This window comes from Narcine bancroftii, chromosome 7 (genome assembly GCF_036971445.1).
Source record: "Narcine bancroftii isolate sNarBan1 chromosome 7, sNarBan1.hap1, whole genome shotgun sequence".
NCBI classification, from domain to species: Eukaryota; Metazoa; Chordata; class Chondrichthyes; order Torpediniformes; family Narcinidae; genus Narcine; species Narcine bancroftii.
In genome coordinates, this window is record NC_091475.1 from 95,625,921 (window position 1) to 95,643,501 (window position 17,581).

Consider the following 17,581-nt stretch of genomic DNA (forward strand, 5'->3'; position numbering starts at 1 on the left):
AAGGTAAAATAGAAATATTGTAACATAAAAGTGTGAAATAAAAACAGAATTCGAAGATGAGGTCTGGCAGATGAATTTACAGATTTAGACTGAAGGTTAAAAAGCAGGTTTGTAACCTTAGGATTTGCTCCATGCTTGCAAAGATGAAATAGGATTAAAATTTACCCCAAGAGCTAGTGCAGCAGGGAGGATTTCAGGTACTTGAATCTTTGGGATTGCTCATGTTGAAGGAAAGACCCATTACATCTAAACTGAAAAGGGGCCACAATCCTTGCAGGAAGGTTTAAACTAATTTGGCATGGAATTGGGAGAATCAGAGGCAGTGTGGCAGAGAGTGAAACTGACCTGAAGAAAAATTAAGCAGAGAAAACAAAGACAGCTTAGGGGATGGTTGGGACAGGGGAGTAGTCTAATCGGATGGTCACCTCAACTATATTTACTTTCATGCAAGAATTTTCACAAGATAGATAAGCTTAGAGAGTGGATCGGCACATGAAAATCTGATATTATTGCGATCATGGAAACGAGGTTATGTGAAGGGCAAGATTGGAAACTGAATATTGGGCACAACGAGGAAGACTCCAATGCCAAGGGCCCTTCGGAAGCCTTTTTTGCTCTCAGCACCCTGTTGAATCCCAGTTCTGATACTTGGTCCTTATGAGCTAGTGCCCTCCAGCAGCCCTCTGTGAGCACTGTTGTGCGAATAATTCTGACGTAAAGTCCACAGACTGTACAATAGGCTTTAATTAGCTTAAACTTTGTACACCAGTCTTGGTATCTTTGCTGGCTCCACATCTGAACTGTCCCCTGAAGGTCCAGCTCGAGTCTTCATAAGGGCTGGTGATTGACAGCTGGCAGGTGGGGCCACCCTCCCAGCCAGTGGTTGCCCCCTGCAGTAGGCTGGTAGGAGTGCGGCCAGTGCAGTGATTGTATCACCACATTCACCCTCTTCTTAAAATGAAACCTGAGGTGGGGGGAGGGGGGGTGAGTGGTGACCTCAATGCCAGGTAGTATCTACAAGATCAGGTGGTCTGGCAATTGTCTGTGCCCTTGGGACCACTGCAGGACAGGCTCCTGGTCAATGGTCAGTAGGAGCAGGGCTGCCTGAGTGTCGGCTGGGTCTAGGGTGGTTGGGGTGGCCGGCGGTGAGGAAGGGATAGTGTCTGGCAGAAAGGGGGTGTAGGTATGGGGCGGGTCCGCAGGGAGTGGGGCCCTCTGGAGAGGCGGATAGAGGATGTCCACTCCCAGAAGACTCTGGATGGGCCAGGGGTGCCTGTAGTCAGAGGGCTGGACCCCTGCTGGTGCCAGGTCCCTGGTCGAGACAATGTCCTCATGTCCATTGGGTTACCTGACGTAGGCCTAATTTGGGTTTGCATGGAGGAGGTGCACCTGCTCGACCAAGGGATCAGATTTTTGGATCCTCATGTTTGCCGAGGAGCACTGGTCCCAGAGACGTCAGCCACGCTGGCAGGGAGACACCAGTTGCTGATTTACTAGGAAAGGAGAAAAGGCATTCATGAGGGGTCTGATTGGTAACTGTGCACAATAGTGACCATATGGTGTGGAGTGCCAGGTACAATTGCAGCTCCTCACTCATGAACCTGGATCCCTGGTAGCTGAGGATGAATGCTGGGTATCCAAACATAGTGAAGGTCTGTGCCAGAACCTTGACCACGGAGGCAGTGGAGGTGTCAAGGCAAGAGATGGTGAAAGGAAAGCGGGAGTATTCGTCTATGACTGAGAGGAAGGCAATAGTCCTTGAAGTCAACACTGAGTCATTCAAAGGGCCAAGTGGCCACTACGTGGGTCAGTCGCCAGCTGAAGAAGCATGATTTTCACTCTGCACAGACCCCATAGTACTCAGTCATGGTCTGGACTTCTTGGACGGTGAAGGGAAGATTCTGAGACAATGAAGTGGTAAAGGTTCATGACACCCAGGTGGCAAAGGGTGTCATGCAGCGTCTGAAGCCGTTCAGACTTCACACTGCTGCAGGTCCAGGACAGGGCATCGGGGAAGTCATTGAGCTTCACCAGCCTATACTGGATGTCGTAGCTGAATGTGGCCATCTCAGCTCTGCAGCACAACATCTTGTATTTGATCTTGCCTCTGTGGATGGTGCTGAGCATGAATGCCACTGTGTCCTGGTCTATGAGAAGGGTGAACCTTCTGCCTACCGGGTAGTGATGCCAGTGGTGGACTGCTTCCATGATCACCTGGGCTTCATTTTCGATGGTAGAGTGCCCGAGCTCTGAATTGTGGAGGGTCCTGGAGAAAAAGGCCATGGGTCTTCCCTCTTGATTGAGGGTGACAGTGAGGCCAACATCAAAGGTGTGCTGCCTGAGCATTGGCTAGGTCCAGGGTGGCTGGAATGGGGTGATCCCATCCACGGCATGAATCATGGCATTGGCGATGTCCAGTCTGATGCGGGTAAAGGCTGCTTGCGCCTTGGCAGGGAGGGAAAATATGGTGCCTTGCGCCAGTGGGTGGACCTTGTCAGAGAAGTTGGGGACCCACTGGGAGTAGTGAGAGAAGAGCCCTAGGCACCTTCGGAGGGCCTGGAGCATGTGGGTGAGGGGCAGTTCCATTAGGGGCCGCATGCATTCAGGGTCAGGACCGATGACACCATGTTCCACGATGCATGCCAGGATTGTGAGGAGGGTGGTATTGAACACGCAATATTCCCTGCTGTAAGTGAGGTTCAGTGCCTCAACCATCTGGAGAAATTTCTCCAGGTTGGCATCATGGTTCTGCTGGTCATGGCCACAGATAGTGACATTGTCCAGGAACGGGAAAGTTGGTCTTAGATTGTGCCGGACTGCCATGTGGTCCATCTCCTGCTGAAACATGGAGACTCCATTTGTGACCCCAAATGGGACCCGGTGGAACTGGTAGAGGCACCTGTCTGCCTCAAAGGCGGTATAAGGTTTATCCTGGGAGTGGATGGGGAGCTGATGGTAAGCAGACTTCAGGTAAATGGTAGAGAAAACCCTGTACTAGGCTATCTCATTGACCATGTTGGCAATGCAGGGCAGAGGGTAGGTGTCCAGCTAGTTGTACCAGTTGATGGTCTGGCTATAGTTGATGACCATCCTCAGTTTGCTGCCCCCTTTTATGACAAGGACCTGGGATCTCCAGGGGCTGGTGCTGGGCTCTAAAACTCCTTCCACCAGAAGCTGTCTCAGCTCTGGCTTGAAAAATGTCCTGTCAGCACACAGTAGCACCTGCTCTTGTCAGCTATAGGCTTACAGTCTGGTGTCAGGTAGGTGAAGAGGGATGGAGGGCACCCATAGTGTAGGGAGCCAACAGTTTGACTGGGGGTAGCCGCTGGCTTTGTGCTGTGGATGGGGTTGGGGGGGGGGTGGGAACATGGGCCACTGAAGTTAAGGGTGCAGCTGTGGAGGTGACACTGGAAGTCTAGTCCCAGGATAACCGGGGTACAGAACTTTGGCATGACCAGGAGTCTGAACGCTTGATATGTTCCCACCCAACTTTCAAGTTCACTGAGCAGCACCCTAGTGCCATGATGGAGTGGTCCTGGGCTGAAAAGCGATAGCGAAGTTCTCTTGGTATACTTTGAGTTTCAGCATTGTAGTGAACTGGGGTTCACTATAGTGTCTTATACTGACGACTGCTCCTGCCATCTGGCTCCTCCCAGTATATAACCTTGGTTTCCCGCCTAAATGCAAAACCCAACTGAAGCCTCTTCATGAACCCTGTATGTTTTGTAAGCTAATAAAAGTGTTAGTTCTCCCTCCAGTTGAGCTTTTTCCTACGCTCCGAGCGTACAGACCACAATCGGGTGACCAAACCCTCAGTACTACAGCTATCAAACAGGCATTTTATTACCTTCTGGTTGACAGCGATGTCCATCATCGAGCGCCCGAGTCCATGAGGAATGTCCTCCATTAGTGTGGTGGATGCTAGGACCACCTTGGGTTCCAAGTTGCTGCTCCCCAATGGTGGTGGTGAATAGTGGCCAATGGATGCCCCTTGTACACACGTGTTGACCACATTACCCGGCTGGCAAGTTGGGGCAGTCATGGGTCAGTTGGCCCATAATGGCAGCACCCAGGAGATGCACATGGCAGTGGCAGGTTTGGGCGACTTGACTGGAAGTGACACCAGAAGTGATGTCGTCAATGCAGGCAGAAGTGACATCATCGATGCAGGCAGAAGTTGGACAGTGAAAGATGGTGGTGACCGCAGTGAGCACATGGCAGCTGTGTGATTGGATAGCTGGGCCAGAAGTGATGTTGTCAAGAGTGGACGCAAGAGGTAGGTGGAGTAACAGCACTGCACGGCATCACATGTGGGGGCATCCAGATAGGCGGTAGGGGCTCCCAGTTGGTCACAGAGGGCCTCAGCACTCCCAGTGGGTTTGGAGAGGAACACTTAAGCGAAGTTGCCTTTCTTGCCACATAAGTAGCAATGAGAGTTCATCACAGGGCAGTTCATTCGGAAGCGCCTGTACGACCCACACCACGACCCTTGTATTTACGGCAGCAGAATGCATCGGCAGCAGTGGGCCATCTCTTCCACGTGGGGCCCCTCAGCAACTGCTGTCATCGGCGTTGGCCAGGTCAGAGGTTGGCGGAAGTCAACCATCAAAGACCTCAACTTGGTGAGCTGCAACCTCTAGGGAGCAGACCACCTCCTTGATCCTGGTAAGGAAAGCATTATACTCCTCCAATTGTCTCTGTCAAGTCACCCTCAACCAAACCCCTCACACGCAGGCACCTTGGACAAGTCGCTCCACTTCCCCAGCAGTCATCCCAGCTTCGATCGTGCATGAGCGTGCTAGTTTTCACAGTACCCCCAGGTAAGCATCTGCCATCTCACGTGGCTGCTTTACCCTGTTGCTGAGCAGGTACCAGGCATAGAGCACATTACTTGGGGGGCCAGTATATGCCTTCCAGGATGACCATCACTGGTTTGAAATCCGTGCAGCCTCAGATAGCCTGGAGAGTGCGCACGACCAGCTTGGTGCGTAGTACCATGAGTTTCTTCTGGTTTGTGTGATGTCCTCAGTCCGTGTCTGGATGATTACCTCGATCGCATCCTTCCAGTGTTATGGAGTCCAGAGGACCCTCAAAACCAGCAGCTATAGATATGCACCACAACACAGGGTTATTTAAATGAAAGTAGCTTTTAATTATATTTGAACCACAAAACAGATCTAAACTTTAACTTTTTACTTAACCTACCTAACCTACTTAATTCCCCCTCTAATACTAAACACAGGATTGTGTAATGTATATATAAGATTAGAAAATTATTTGGATCACAATCCAATCTCACTGGTTGCAGGCAATTCTTGTACTTTGCACAGAAGTTAGCATTAACAAAGTTCACCAGCCTTTGGTTCCTAACAGACAGATGATTTTCACTTAGGAGGGTTCTTGCTGGTTTTGAGAGAGAGAGATTCCTTTAAAGAACATCTGCAATGGATTCCTTCTCAATCAGTCTTGCTGACGAAACTTTCCCCCTTCATGGATCTCCAGATGATCCTCTTTCTTTCAGGTCACCTTTCAAACCGCCAGTCTTCTCCTTCGACCAGGCAGCTTGTCCCTCTGGAACTGATTTCTGTAACTCCTTCTCTCTCTGTTTCACACCCTCCCTCTCTGAGAGCAAAACTGTTCTCCCCTGCCTGCAAAAATCAGATCTTCCCCCAGGCAAGCTGTATTCTGCAACTTTGTTGCTATTTCTGCAAAAAGCATTCTGCAAATGTCCTGAAAAAAATCTGTTTTAAAATGTGTGTGTGCAAGCTATTCTAGCAATTCCTCCCAAGCCACCTCCAAATATTCTGTCACACCAGAATTCAAAGTATGCTGCAGCGTCCAGGTGTGGAGGGTCGATATCCACCCTCTCGATGGTGAGAAACTTTCCATGGTCCTTTTAATTATAAGCTGATTAAATTATAAGAACTGCTGTACAAATGATTTTGATGTGAAGTCCACAGACTATACAACAGCCTTTAAATAGCTTAAACTTGTACACCAGTCTTAGTATCTTTGCTGGCTCCACATTTGACTGTCACCCGAAGGGGCCGGCTTGAGTCTTGACAGCAGACTCGGTGATTGACAGCAGGCAGGTGGGGCTAGCCTCCCAGGTTGCCTCCCTGCTGGCCCAATGGTTTCCCTCTGCAGTAGGCTGGTAGGAGTGCAGCCAGTGTAGTGGTTATATCACCACACCCTCAGTCTGGTGTGAGTCCTTTAAACTCAAGCTGCCAGCAGCCCAAAGCTTGTGTGGGTTCCTCACCAGCAAGTCGCTAACAGCTCACCGCATCCTTCACCTGAGACATCCCTTGCTGGTCATCGTCCTTAGGAGGTCATCTCTTCTGCTTCACCTTCTCAGTGGGGGTTGTTCTCCCCATTCTTGGTGTCCTGCATCAGTCCGCTGCTCCCCTGAGTCTGCAATCCCTTGTGGAGGCTGCCAAACATAGGCACTGCTGTCTTAGGTCCAGACTGCACAGTCCCAGGATTTTAAATTTTAACAGAGCCCTCTGCAGTAGAATTGGATGGTAAGACTACACAGTAGAATGCTGTGTCTCTGCTCCCCGCTCTTTCTGGGTCTGTAACGGCAGCAGCACTGCCGCAACACCAGTTCCATCAGCAACGTCATTTTTATTTTGGTGATTGATCTCACTGTTTTAATTTTTCTTGCCAAAGGTATAAGATAAAGAAGTGACCAAGACATCTTTTTATATGTGGCTTGCTTTTTTGGACCAGGACAGGTCATTGGAGGTGTTTACACACAAGAACTTCAAACTATCTACTATCTTCATTTCAGCATCAATGAGACAGACAGGAAAATGAGCTCCATCTCTCTTCCAGAAGGGTATGACCATCTACCCCAGAGGACAACATCAGAGAATGAGATCAATATCAGACAAAGGGGGGAAAAAAATCAACAACACCATGAACATCAACATCAAATGTTCTCTAGAAATTGAACATTGCCTGTAAAGCCAAGCAGGATGATTGCTTTGCAGTGGTGCAAGGAGAATATTCTTGAAGATCTGGTGTCAGGAAATTCAGTGATTGTTGAAGCACAAGTTACCAGTGGTTGCAGGTAAATATGTTTGCTAATGGAAGGCTGAGCATGTTGCCTTATTGGTGGAGTAATATTGAAGTGCAGCATTAGTAATGAGAGGCACTGTGGTTGGTTGTCTGGGGTAGAAGGTAGGTTGAAAGGTATATTGATCAGTTAGCGAGACCAAGTTTTGTGGATTGAGGCAGGGTTGTTACTTAGATGAGTCAATAGAGCCACAGATGGGATAGAAAGGCCTAGGAGTAGTGGAGCAGTGGGGTCACTCCATGGATTGAGTTCTCAAAAATCAATGAAATTGGTTAGAGAGGACAGGATGCAAAGGTGTGAGGAAGGGCCAGGGAACAGCTGAAGGTTTGGGGCGAATCAATGTTTAGAACATTCAAGGTTAAGGCCCACTGTAAAAACATGCTGGTGCAGAAATAACCCATATTCTCTTGCATGCCATTGGCCACCATCATATATGTCTGAAGGCTCTTCCTGTCTGAATGTCTCACCCATGGAGGACCCAACAAAGGGCAACACTTTATGCAATTTGTGTTTGATTTTAGTTCTGCTTCTTCATTCCATATTCATCCCCATAGTTTCAGAATGATGGTATGATATGAATGTGGACAAGTTTTCAAGGTTATACATGAATATAATCAGGAGGAGTGTAGCAAAGTCTGGAGATCACACACCATTGGTGATCATTTGTGTGGAACAGGAGTGAAGGAAAGATGGAGATTAATAATACAGCTGAAGTGTTAATTGGAGGGTTTGGCAAGAGAAAGAAGACATAATTAGCTCAAGGTTAGTTATTGCAGTTTCTCATTTTCACAATATGGAAACCAGACTGATTTTAAAGAAAGTGTGAGGTTATTCCATTGAATTCTACTTAGTAATATTCTACTTACTGCTACTAAATTGTACATCTTTCACTATTACCTATCATTTGGCGTCCACAAAAACCAGCCCTCACAAATCATATTTTCTTCAAGCATGGAAGGTTTAAACTTGTTTTCCTGCAATAATCATTTGGATGTTTCTTAAAGATGTTTTCCTGCATATAGGCACTGATTATGAAATTCCCTTCACACTCATTGTGAGATTTTACTTCAGTTGCTGAAAAGAGATATTAAAAAATCTCACTTCATGTAGTTTTAGCTTTGAATCATGAAGCCTGTGAAGAGAAATGCAATTGAAAAGACCCAACTAATTCCAAAGTTATGTGAAGTCAAATGACCTCCTAGAGGGAAACTTTTCCAACATTAACAAAGAGTTATGGGTTAAGATTTAGACCACAATAACTCTCAATTGCTCCATTAGTGCACAGTGAACATTTTACGCAATTTTTACTCATAGTGCTTTGTTCAAACACTGAAATCAAAATCATTCTTTTCACATTTCTAATCCCATAATGTTTACAAACTATCTGCTGTTGAAGGTAAAATGTAATAGGTGGAAAGGTTTCATTGTTAGCGACTCTGTAACACCACATATGGTATGGCTGAGGGATGAGATTCAAGATTTACACTGAAATTAAATCAAACTGATGATTGTTTAATTAAAGGCCAGATTTTCCTATGTAATTTCCCTTGTAATCATCGAAAAGTTTTGGAATCCCATAAAGTATGGAAAAATTGAAATTGCTAACTTCCTTTGCTGTTATCCACTGCTGATCTTCCCATAATGCTCTGCAGCAAGCCCATTCTCCCTCCAATCCCTCAGTGCCCACAATGTGCACCCAACCTGTATCAGAGAAGTCAAGCACACAAGCAGCAATTCTGCTTAGTCTAATGAGCCTGGGTAAATATTGGGTAAATTACGCCAGTCTTAATTATCTTATTTTGCCTTCATTTTTTAAAATTCCAGAACATAAGAAACAGGTCAAAGGTCTATTGAGTTTGCTTGAATATAAGTAAGTGCCCCCTCGCACCCCCCCCACCCCACTCATCTTACTGCTTGAAACAAAATTTCCTCATCTTCATCTTGAATGAGCAATCCTTTATTCTGAAGCCACAAATCTAGTTCTTGATGATCCTCTCAGCACCCACTTGGTCTCCCTTAAGTTATCTGCAAATTTAGTGTTTAGGTGGGAGGGGAGCAACTGTTTTAAAATCACTGGTTTTCATACAGATAAATTTAAGACTGTGCTCTGTTGTTTGGCCTTAAAATTTGTGAAGAATGTTGACTCTACCAATACAGAAATCGGATGGTTTTGCAGTAGAAATAGAGCTTTGGATAAGAAATAGGATATACTGGATGAGATTCATGCCCATGTGGCAGACTGATTCACTTTCTGCCTCTATCAACTAGCACAGCATTTCTTATTTGAATGCCTGATGTTTGTGTCTCATATTCTTGCTGTGATATCAGACAAAGTGGCAATATTGGCTTCGAACTGGCAGTTTAAGCCATTTGCTCTCACCCAATCTGAAATATTCCTTTTCTTCTAATTATCCCTCCTCCATCTTCTCTGTTACTAAAGTGTGATTTGTTTTTCCTCTTACAGAATGTTTTGAGACTCCAACGTTAATTGCTTAGCTTTCTACAGATGCTGCCCGACCCATGATAGCATCTTCTATTTTTACAGACTGTCTTCCAGTGAGGCGAGAAGAATGTGAAGACAGCTTACAGATCACATGTGGAGAGCCTGCAGGTAATATTGAGAGGGTAGGTGCAATACCTGCCTGAAGATCTTTGTACTGAATGAAAGAAGGAGGAGCAGTTTAATCCAACTGAGGAAGGTAAACTGGGGAGCCTCACCCTCCTCATCCACAAGCAGTACAGATAAAACAAAACTTCTCACACATGATAAGGTCAGTTTGTGTGATTGAAGGCCACACAGATCTTCCAATACATGTTCATGCACTAATGCTGCATTGGTGACATAAAACATGCATTGCAACTGATGTTGCATCTTTGCTTTGTGTCCAGTGGTTTCAGATGCTTAAAGCGTAATAAGATAAACAATTTAGTTTCACGTTGTCCACAAAGACAAAAGTGACCGCAGATGCTGGAATCTGAAGAAAAAAATATTCTGGAAGGGTTCAGTGTGTCATTCAGCATCTGTGGAGGCAAAAGGTGACAGTCAGCATTTCTGGTTGAGAAAACCTGCAGATGCTAGGATCAAGAGATTACAAAACTCAGCAGGTCACGCAACATCTATAGGAAAGAAAAGGTAACCAACATTTGGAATCATGAGAAACAGGTAGATGCCTAAGTAGAAAGGTGAGCATTGGGGAGGAGGAAAAGAGGGAAGGGAAGAAAGGGGAGAACCACAAGAAGGGAAATAAATTGAGGATTGATAGGGAGAAAGGGCAGAGGGGAAAGAGGAGTAGCTCTCTGATATGAAAAGGATCAGAAGGGCCAGTAGAGCTGGAGGATAGAAGGCAGATGGATAGGGAAAGAGAGAGACTGGAGGATAATGTTAACGGATATTAGAGAAGTCAATATTAATACCATCTGGTTGTAAACTGCCACAATGGAATATAAGGTGTTGTTCCTCCAGTTTGCAAGTAGCCTTGGTTTGGGAGTACATCAAACCATTTGAGAGTGTGACAATAATATATGGAATTAAAATGGTTGGCCACAAGGAGCCCCTTGCTGTAACAGTGAACAAAGTGAAAGTTTTCAATGAAACAATCTTCCAGCCAGTTTCCTGTCTCCCCAATGTCAAGGAGGCTACATTGGGAGCACCAGATGCAAGAAATTACCCCTACAGAATCACATGTCTCCTAACTTTGCTTACCTTTCCCATTCCATTAGCCCATTTAGTTCCATTTGTTCATCATCTCCTCTCCACCTGGTTCCACTTCGCACACACCAGCCTCTACTCCACCTTGCTCATACTGCTACGTACTGGCAATATTTCTTTTTCCCTTGCAGTCTTATTGTGGGTTGCAATCTGAAATGTTGACACATCTTTTGCCAGCACAAACACTGCATGACCGATGAGTTTTTCAGCCTTCTAGATTTTGTTCACTTTATCGACAGGGAGGTGCCAATCATATCTCAACCTTGCTCTCTTTTCCAGTTATAAACCACCTGAAAAAAACATGTTATGCAACTGAGTCTCTTTGGCTGTGAGTTTTTTGAAAGAAGGCAATTTCAAGAAAAAAAAAGTAAAGTTGAACCATCGCAACAAACTATTACAGTTATTGGCATTTTTATTACATTGTTTCTGTATTTATGAAATAATTAATCTCAATTTTTAAGGAGTATTTAAATCACGTTGTTGTAACTGCAAAAATATAAAACTAAGATGTTACATTAGCACTCAGACTTTACATTGACATTGGATCTAGCAGTTTCAGTTCATTGATTTTATCCATTACTATTCTTGTCAAACAGATAGTATCTAGGTGAAAAATGAGAAGGAATCCAAGATGTGGAATGTCATTGGTGCAATTAAGATTTATTTTTCTTGGTTTTATTTCTTGAGTTATGTGTTAATGGAGATTTCAAATGGATTTGCTGATGTTCACTATGCTCAAAACAAAAGTACAGCTTCAAATGTTTCATCAGTTATTTTTGGTAACGTGGCTGATCATAAACCCTACTCTGAATATTTTAGTGATTTGATAGTTCCTTGAGTTTTAGTACAGTAGTACAACACAGAAATGGCCCTTCATTGTTCCACCAGGTCCACGCTGATCTTTTTGCAAATCATTACCAATCCCACTTGCACATTGACTTGTTGAGTTTCTCCGGCACCTTGTGTTTTCACCAGTATCACACTTAGACAGGATTTTGCTTTATTTTCCTATTTCAGTGTCTGTCTAAATGACTTAAAATGACTTCATTTGATTCCACCAATCTCAGGGTGCATGTTCCTGACATTAACCAACTTTGAAATAAAAACATCCCTTTTAAAGCTCTCACATCTCACCTCAGGTTTTTGATACAACTACTGTGGGGAAAAATAGATTTTGAATATCTACATCTCTAATAAACTACTATATTTCAATCCGTTCATCTCCAAACCTTCACCTCTCACCTGCCACCACCAGCATTTATTACCTGTGGTGAAACCACTGTTGTATATGTAAATGATATGACCTTTATGTTTGACCCTGCTCTCACTGGCCGGCTCATGACTCCTTCCCTTTATCCCCCATAAAGGCTGTCATGCCACCAGCCTGGCCCCAGTTCGAGCCTGGGTCAGGGAGAGCCAGCAAACCGAGGGATGCTGTCCATCTCTTGCTAATAAAAGCCTTCAGTTCCAATAACTTCAGTCTTTGTGTAATGTATCATGCATCAATTTTATTAGCAAGATTTTGTTTCTTCGGAATGTGGGCAAACACTTGAAGCTGGACTGTCTAGAAATTGACCTGAGAGAACCAAAAGCAGCCAAAAAATTCACACTCTTGTGCCACTGGTTCCTCCCAGCCTCTGCAGCTGTGATCCAGGACAATGAGGACAAGCTCCATCTGCTATTTTTGTACATTGGGCATCGAGTTTACTGGATGGTACGGGACTGCCAGACATATGGAGATGCCAGGGACGCCCTGAAAGACCAGTACAAGGTACAGGTGAATGAAGTCTATGCATGGTATGTACTCCACTCACACAGGCAGCGAACAGGGGAAACATTCAATTACTTTGTCAGAGCCCTGCAGGAGCTTGCAAGGGACTGGAACTACCAGGCTGTGAGTGCAGAACAGCAAACTCAGCTGTTGATCAGAGATGCCTGGGTAGCAGGCATCCACTTCAATTACGTGAGGGAGAGGCTACTCAAGCAGAAAAGATTGAGCCTAACTCAAACAATTGAACTGGTAAACACTCTGGAAGTAGCCATCCACAACACAGAATCATTCTCCAGTGAACACGCAGCTGCCTTGTGGGGGACACGTGTGCCGCCATCTTGGGAGGCGAGATGGCAAACCCCCTCTCGCCATGAACTGATCTCTGCAGCAGTTAGCGACCACCCAAAGTGCTACTTTTGCAGGCAGGGCAAGCATCTGAGGAAAAACTGTCCTTCCAAGGACGCCGTCAGCTCCAACTGCTGGAATAGGGGACACTTCACCAAGGTGAAGGATGACCGGGCTGCGTGCACGCCATGAGGGCTGCCATGTTATGGGACTGCCAGCAGTCAAAGTCAACTGAACTCCTTAGGCAACGAGATGACACTGGCATCGGTAACCCTGGATCAACACAGATCACACCATCTCTCCAGAGCCATGATGCATGTCCAGCTAAACGGCCGTACCACTGCTTGCCTATTCAACAGTGGAAGCACAGAGAGCCTAATTCACCTGAACACTCCCTTGGGGTGCAGCTCGAGAGGCAAAGCTTTTTCCTAGCCTCAAAATCCAAATTGGCCGAAGATTGTGGCAGTTGTACTTTGACACTGACTATCCAAGGCATGGTATATCGTGACGTCATGCACTAGTACTGCAACAGCTCGGTGGACCCTTCCTAAAGGGGTTAGACTTCAGTGTAACTTAAAAACAGTCACCATGGAGTACAATGGGCCCCATAGCCCCAAACTCAATAACCGCATCCAATATGCAGTCTCTCCACGCTCCAGATATCCTCCCCCCACCCATTCGTTAACCTCACTCTGGACTGTAAGCCCGTCACCACTAAAAGTCGGTGATATAGTATCGGGTACAAGGCATTTATTAAGTCCGAGGTGAGATTCCTCCTCGCTGAGGGTTGATAGAGCAGAGTACGAGCCCATGGAGGGTCCAAGTTGTGGTAATGAAAAGTGGGGAGAAACACCGGATGATCCTAGATTACTCCCAGACCATCAACAGGTTTACCCAGCTTGACACATACCCCCACCCCACATATCCGATATGGTGAACCAGATTCCTCAATATCGGATGTTCTCGACCACAGATATTAAGTCTGCTTATCACCAGCTCCGTATCCGCCCTGAGGGCTGGCTGTACACTGCTTTCTAGGTGGTTGGTTGACTGTATCACTTCCTGTGAATCCATTTTTGGGTCACGAATGGGGTGTCTGTTTTTGAAAAGGAGATAGATCGGATGGAGTATGAACATGGGCTGCAGGCCACTTTCCCATATCTCGACAACATTACTATCTGTGACCATGATCAGCTGGACCATGATGAGAACATCCAAAAATTCCTTCACACCACAAAACACCTCAACCTGACATATAACACAGGGAAGTGTGTCTTCAGCATATGTCACCTGGCTATACTAGGCTGCATTGTGGAGAATGGAGTCCTGACCCTGACTGCATGCAACCTCTTATAGAACTCCCACTCCTCCACTGCTCCAAGGCCCTGAAATGGTGCCTGGGGTTTTTAATCCTATTACGCCCAGTGGCTCCCCATCTATGAAGGCCCACCCTCTCATCAGGACCACCGTTTTCCCTATGTCAGCAGAAGCCCGCGAGGCATTCAACCATATCAAAGCTGACATTGCAAAGGCCACAATGCATTCAGTGGATGACTCCATCCCATTCCAGGTGAAGAGTGACGCATTGGATTTTGCCATGGCCGCCACACTTAACCAGGTGGGCAGGCCCATGGTGTTTTCTTCATGCACCCTCCAGGGCCCCGATATCTGGCATTCCTCCATCAAGAAAGAGGTATAGGCTATCGCTGAGGCAGTTTGGCACTAGAGGCATTACCTCGCTGGTAAGCATTTTACCCTGCTGACTGACCAACGTGCAGTCTCCTTCATGTTTAACAACCAGCAGCGGGGTAAAATCAAAAATGACAAAATCCTGAGGTGGAGAATTGATCTCTCCACCTAAAATTACGATTGTACCAGAATGCTCAATGAGCCCCCTGATGCCCTGTCTCGAGGGACGTGCCAACATGCAGATGGACTAGTTCCAGGCACTGCACGACAGCCTCTGTTACCCCTGGATCACCAAGGCCTGTAACCTCCCCTATTCTATTGAGGACATCAGGACACTGACCAAAAATTGCCGAGACTGCGCGAAGTGCAAACCATGCTTCTATAGGCCCGACTAGTCACACCTGATTAAAGCCACTTGCTCCCTTTGAACATTTGAGTATGGAATTCAAAGAACCCCTACCCTCCACAAACCTTCATCACCATCATCGATGAGTACTCGCAGTTCCCTTTGGCATCCACTGCCAGGACATGACTACAGCTACTGTCATAAAGGCTCTAAACAACCTGTTCTCCATTTTCAGATACACCTGCTACATCCACAGCGATGGGTTTGTCCTTCATGAATTACGAGCTGCATCAATATTTGCTGTCTGGAAAATAGAACCTTGCACAATTGGGAGCATCTGGACCACCCACCCCCCCAACCAGTTGACAGGTAACCACCCCCCGCCGTCACTCTTCACGGCCACAGTTTCCTACCCCCACCATCCTGGCAGCCCACATACACACATACCCTCCCAGCTCCACCAAATACTCCAGCTGGGCTAACTGAGATGGAGCAGCCACAGCCAACAGAGACCACCACAGACATTTGGACGGGGACAATGCCAAAGGAGGCCACCGGACAGACTGAACTTGTGAGGTCACCTGACTGCACCTTTCCCCCTGGGAGTTCTTTTTAAAAGAGGGGGTGAATGTGGTGAAACCACTATTGTGCATGTAAATGACATGACCTTTTACGTTTGACCCTGCTCTCACTGGCCGGCTTGTGACAACTCCCTTTTATCCTTCATAAAGGGTGCATGCCACAAGCCCGCCCCAGTTCGAGTCTGGATCAGGGAGAACCAGCAACACAAGGGTTGCTGTTCATCTCTTGCCAATAAAAGCCTTTTGTTACAATAACTTCAGTATTCATGTAATGGATCGTACATCATTGCCTATCTCCAATTGGCCTTGAAGATGGTAAATAACTGCAGTCCTTACAGTGTGATCACTCCCACTGTGGTGTTGGACAGGTAATTCCTAGAATTAGATGTTTTCAAATCAGGATAGTGTGCAACATGGAGTCGATGCAACCAGCGGTGGATTTCTCATACACCTGCTCTCCTTTCCTTTCTTGATGATAGAGTTTCCAGATTTAGAAAATGCTATTACTGACCACTGAGTGTATAATTTCAGTGCAATTTAATGGTGCACACTGCACTAAGTATATTTGTGAGGAATTTATTAATATTCAGATGAGGGGCAGAGTAAATAAAGGGAACTTGATGGACCTGTGGGTGGCATCAATCCAGATGTATAAGAAAAGGAGTAAGGGGATCAATCAAATTATTCTACTGGGAGCCAGCAGAGTCCGAACAGAATAAATAGCTTCTTTCAATGTCCCAATAAGAAATTAACTATGTAAGTAAGAAAGATTGATGAGGTGCCAATTAAATGGATGCTTTATGCTGGATGGTGTCAAGTTTCTTGAGAATAGTGGAGGTGCACTCTTCCAGAAAGTGGTGAGTAAACCTATCACACTTCTGACATGTCTGAGATGGTAGAAAAGTTTTTGAGTGTCAGAAGTGGAGTCATTTGCCATGGGATACTAGCCTCTGACCTATCTTTAGAAAATAACAATTGTAAATGTCTTCTACTTGAGTATCTGATCAATTATGTCACTGAGGGTTTTTGAAATGGTAATACCATTGAATGTCAAAGGTGAGTGCTTTCCTTATTTCTCGACTGAAGCTGTGTTTTTTGACTGTGGGCTACTATCAAATTGTGGCTGTTAAAAGACAGAAGTTTCCACATTATTGGCTGCCTTCTCTATTGAATTTGCAATCATACTTGGCTTGTTCCATATTTACAGATGGTTATCAGTGCACAGTTGGATGGGAAAAGATCACCATTGACTCAGAACCTTGAGAAGCCCACTGGAAAAAAAATAATGCATCTCCACAAAACTGGGAAAGAAATATATGGTGATTGCTAACTACAATCCTCTCTTTACTCTTGATCCAGTACTCTTGCATGTTGATCACCAACTGGCAGAACCTTTGATGGGAACAAAAGCACAGGAACCATTTTGGATGAGGGACCTCAGAATTCATTATTATGAATGAACAAGCAAGAGAAGGCTGTAAGAACTCAACAAGTCAAGCCATTTCTGTGTAGACAAATGGTGAATGTTGATGTTTGAGACATGCATCAGGACTGAGAGGGAAAAGGAAAGTTTATATACCAATATAAGTGATCAGGATGGGAGAGGCTAGTATATAATAGGTGGAACAAGATGGGGAGGGAGGGGATGAAAAGTGAGTGGAATGACTTGGAGGGTGTGGTAAGAGAAAAATGAAAGAAAGGAGAAGAAAATTAAGTGACCGCTAAATATGTGGGAGGAAAATGCCAGGGGGTTGGATAGCTGAAAACAGAAAATAGATTGATCATATTGTTGGATTGTAAACTGTCCAAGCAGAATGTGAGATATTCTTCTTCCAATTTGCATTTATTATTCTATTACAATCAAGCCCAGCAAAGCTTCTGAAACAAAAAGCATGTGTACTTCCTGAGAAATGAGTCTGGGTATGTCGATGATGTGTCAGTGGCGACCATTTTGGGAGCAATGACCAAAATTAATTATGAAAGAAAGATAGGGCTGATTCACAAGTTGGTGAAAGGCTAATTTTGATGGCATTAGACAGAAACTTGCAAAGGTTAAGTGGGA